Source organism: Artibeus jamaicensis, unplaced genomic scaffold (genome assembly GCF_021234435.1).
Source record: "Artibeus jamaicensis isolate MK-2021 breed Jamaican fruit bat unplaced genomic scaffold, CSHL_Jam_final contig_685, whole genome shotgun sequence".
Classification (NCBI taxonomy): Eukaryota; Metazoa; Chordata; class Mammalia; order Chiroptera; family Phyllostomidae; genus Artibeus; species Artibeus jamaicensis.
The window spans coordinates 14525642-14530635 of NW_026521924.1; positions in this window are offsets into that span (position 1 = coordinate 14525642).

The following is a 4994-nucleotide window of genomic DNA, read 5'->3' on the forward strand; positions in this document are numbered from 1 at the left end:
AGCAGGCTTCGGGCTCCCAGGAGTCAGGGTCAGAGGTAGAGGGTAGAGGACAGGACCCCGGGAATCTGACATCTCTGAGGTGAGGGGGTCAGTGCATGCACCCACCCAGCAGGACAGGGCTCCCCCCTCCCTAGTCATGCCGCCTCCCTCAGTGCAGCCCCAGCCTCCCCAGCTCGAGGAGAGGTGCCCGCCCCCTCCACCGATTGCTCCAGCAGGAGCTGCCAAGTCCCTGTAGCTCCTCCTTCTCCCTCAGCCCCAAATCCAGTCAGCTGCCCCTCCTCCAGCTCTCCCCTTCCCTTCAGTCTGTTGACAAGTGTTTCTTGAGCTCATTCTGTGCACCAGGCACAAACCTGGTGCCAGGGCTGCAGCCATGAGCGAAACAGACACAGCCCCATCCTTGGTGAGCTGTCATTGATGGGAAACACCAAACAAGATGCTTAAGTGAATGTCTGACACACTATCAAGGGCACGGGAAGGAAAACCAGAGGGGCATGAAGAGTCAGAGAGGGGCAGCAATGAGACTATTTGAATGAGAGGGTCACCTCTAAGGGATCAGGTAGAGCAAAGACTGGAATAAAGAGCAGGCAGAGCCATGGGGCTACCTGGAGAAAGAGAGCCTTAGACAGAGGAAATGACAAGTGCAAAGGCCCTGAGGCAGGGAGTGAGTTGGCCTCTGAGAGAGCAGCAAGGGGGGCAGTGTGGCTGGAGTGGAGAGTGAGGGGTGGAGGCCCGGAGGCTGGTCCGGCTAAGGGGGTCCCGTGAGGAGGGACTGAGCAGGCCTGGGAGTGGTCCAAGCAGAAGTGGGACAGGCTCAGACTTAGGTTACAACAGCTTTCCTTTTGCTGGAAATGGAGTGCAGGGGACAAAGGGCAGTCGTAGAATGTCCAGTGAAGAAATTACTGCAGAAGTCCAGACAAGACGTAAAGGCAGGGAGGTGGTGGCTGGCGGTGGAGGGGCACAGAGAGGCCTAATCCTGGATCTGCTAAGGGATCAGATGTCCGTGTGGGAGGGAAAAAAGGAGTCGGGCGGGGACCATGGTTCCTTGCTCTATCCGCAGTGCACAGGACAGAGTTGACCTCAATTAATAGTTAATGAAAGAGAAAGAGCAAATTAAGGAAGAAAGAGAATCCCAGACTCAGATTCTCCCTTCAGACCAGACTGGGTTTGAGGGCGGTTGTTTTTTTCCAGGGTGTTTTTTTCCCCCTTTTTCAACCTTGTCATAAGGCGACCTCTGGTGGCTAATGAGTAAACTGCAACCCCCACTTGACAGCGATAAGGAACGGATAGTGGACCCTGGAAGATTCCCAGCTGGGCAGAATCGGAGACCACATTTCACCGCCAGCACCACCATCCGCCGCTCCCACTTGACAGATGAAGATACAGAGGCATTGAGGTCTGATCTCCATCTCAGCGGCCGCCCCTTCTGTCCTCCCAGCTATTGTTTTCCAGAACTGAATGGACCTTTAAGGGAATCCCCCAGACCCTCTGAATGGGATGCTGGGAATCCGCTCCCTGCCTTCCTACATTCCTAGGAAGCAGAAGCGTCGTACGGCCTGGGCCTGCATACATGCCAGGGCTAGGAACTCCCCAAACACCCAAGTTAGCCCATATCATCCTTTCTTAGCTAGATGGGAAAACTTTAACGCCTGTGGGTTGGCATCTCCACCATCCTTCACTCCTGGAATCCTGCCCCAGAGCCCCCAAGCAGAGGTCTACATGCAAGAATCCATTACACACACACACACACACACACACACACACACACACACACACACACCTGAAATCTGCTCCCTCCCAGCCCAGTTCCTCCGGCTGGGGTAAAGGGCGTGCTCTCCACCAGTGCTCCATTCAGAGGGCGCCGTGACCCCTCCCACCTTCAGTTCTTGGGGTGCCTTGAGCTGTCATTGTTCTTTACACAGAACCCAACCGGGCAGAGGAAAGGAGGTCCCAGGCGTGTTCTGAGCAGAGCAGAGGGGTTGTCACCTCCCTCGAGCTGCGTGTAAGACCTCTATTGATGCAACACAAGATGGCATTGGATGTTTCTTTTATTTCTTTCTCTTCTTGTTTCTCTCTTGAAAGCAATTTTTAATTTTACGTTACACATCCAGCAGCGTTATAGACTCCCAGGAAATAGAAATATTTCAGTTAAGGCTAAAGGCCTCTTGGATTGCTCCCCATTCTCCACCCCGTTCCTGGACCCCCTGAACTATGGGAAGCACTGTTGTCGACTTGAAGTTCATTCTTGCAGATTTTTTATGTGTATGTAACACACACCCTTGAAGAATATGTAGCATTTTCTTAGGATTGTTTTCCTACAAAGTGGAATCATACCGTACGTATTTATCCTGCGACGTTTTTCTCCACTGTGTTCTGGACTCTCAAGTTCAGTTCACGGATGTGAGATGGTATTCAGTTCGGTGGGGAGCCGTATCAGGCTGCGAACAACTACGGGAAGCAAACTGGTCCCTATTTGGCCTGGAGGCACCTGGTGGAGCCCCTCCCTCTAACTCTCTTCTCTCCCATCTCCTTTTCCCCAGCTGTCCTTCCTCCCACCTGCCACTTTTTTTCACCCCCGCACTTAGGCCCCACACAACCAACTCCCTTGTGAGAAGGTCATAAACCACCAGATGCCCTTGAAAACATTCCTGTCCTGAGTTTGGGGCTCCCTGCGCCGCCTGATGGTGTCTATGCGTAACTGCAGCCCTCTAAGCCTTTTGCCCATCAACTCATTCAGGAGTACTAACCCACACTGACACCTGCCTGTACCTGCCAAGGGCGGCGGGGAGGCGGCGGGGAGGCGCGGGCCGCAGATGAGCTCATCTCTGCCCTGGCATCTCTCCTGGTGGAATGTGAGTGCCCTCCTGACCAACCAGAAGAATCTCAAGAATGCCTGTTTAAGAGAGCTCGGGGAAGCACTTTGTGGGAAACTCATGGTCCCAGGCAGAGTCCTTGGAGGACAAGGGGGTGGTCCCTGCCAAGCGTGCTGCAGTTTGTCGCTAGGACCTGAGTCCACGGGGACAAAAAGGCAAACTGCCTGGGTGTTTGTTGCCATTCTCGATGGCAAGTTATATGCGCCCAGCAATCGGGCCGGCCACACTCATCCGGGTGCATTCGGATGATGGAACACGTCTAGATCCAGCCCTTCCCGAGCCTGGGACTCTGTCCCCCGCGGAGAGTCTCCGCTGGCTCCCCCCACTCTGCAGCCTGCTCCTACTCAGTCCTCAGCCACTCCGGGCCCCCCTCGTCCTCCTCCTCCTTCTTTCTGCAGAGCATATCTTCTATCGTAACACACAATGTCCTTATTTATATAATGTTTGTCGCCCATCTCTCCCCACGAGAATGTCAGCTCTCCAAAGAAAGGCTTTGTGAATTTTGTTCGATTTTATATCACAGTGCCTGACACGCAGCTGACACGTGATAGAGGTCTCATTCATGGCACGGGACACAAAAAGATCTCTAACCAATATTAACTAAAAAGGCCAGTTTCAGGTCAACGTGGACGGTGCACCCCGCTGTGTAAAGAATGCAGGTGGGATGCTTTCCTGTAAACCTAAAACTGCCGTTTTAAAAAGTCTATTAAGTAAACAACAACAAAAGCTACAAAACTTTCTGGAGAGGACAAAGAAAAGGAGAACACTTTGGTTGGGTCTCATTCATTCGTGTATGCAACCAACATGTATTAAACTCCTGACACACACTGGTCATGTTCGATAAAGGGTCCTTTGGAGAAAGTGACATTTGAGATTGGCTTTGAAATATGAGTGGGATTGTGCCAGGAAGAGATGGGGCAGAAAGGATATTCTAATGCACAGGTCAGTGTGGAGATTGTGGCGGATGCAGATGTACTATAAATACTTATAGAATGGTCAGCAGTTCTGGTCTCAGGCTGCAAAGGCTCCTCTTGAGAAAGACAAAGTGATAATATTGTGGAGTATTGGTCCCAGCTGAGAAAAAAAGGGGGGGGGGGTAAACGTGAGGCTGAGGCATTTTTCTTGATGCGGTAAGCAACAGAGGAGTCTTTGAAAGTGGATAACAAAGATACATTTTTTAATTAAAAATAACATAAGAGGCAACTGTGAGATGGCCAGAGCGAGGCCACCTCCTGAGGGAGCACTTCCTGCTGGAGTCGGGAGGGGAGCATCCCCGGGAGGCGGGGCCTGGGGGCCCTCGCTGCCAGAGAGTCCGCTAGGGCCACATATTTCAAGCTCCCCAAGAGCAGATTCTCCTGATCCAAGTGTTTGCTACCCGCACTTCCTGGGCCCCTGCCCAGGGTCCAGGGTCTGCTCACTCCTCATCCCAACCATACGCCTGGAGAGGGGTTGCTTGGTAAGTATATGCATGACTTGGAAAATGACGCAAAAAGTGAGCCAGAATTATTGGTAGAGGTCAGCACCCAGGGAGCATTTCCTAAGTGCCAGGCCCTGTGCGGTTCATTTTACTCCACTGGGGCGCCCCTTTGAGTCGGAGTTCAAATCCTGACCACGAAATACTGGCTCTAGCACCTTGAGCAGGTCCCTCAGCCACATGGAGCCTCGCTTCCCCGCCTGAAAAGTGGCACCAACCTGCTGCCCAGGCCTAATGAGAGATTCCATCAGATGGGGACTCTGGGTCAGGGTAGTCTTTGTCGGCAGATGCCAGAGACCAGCCCTGCCAGGGCTCTCGACTCCTCTGGGCCTCTGCTTCCTCATCTATAAGATGGGGAGAGTTACAGTATCTCCCCAAAAGGCTGTGATGAAGACTAAATGCCTGTCACGCTGTGCCTGACACACTCAGCCTACCACACACTGGCTGCCATGATTTCTGCCTAAGGAGGAGGTGCTGTTATTCCTGCCATGTTGCAAGGGACTTGACGAAGCGCCCGTCTTTGAACCAAGCATTTCTGTGCCCAGAGCAGGTTCCCGGAGGAAAGGAAACCCAACAGCCACAGGGTGGGGCCAGAGCCATCCACCTGGGCAGGTTATTTACCTTCTGAAGGTCAACCCTCAGGAAAGCTC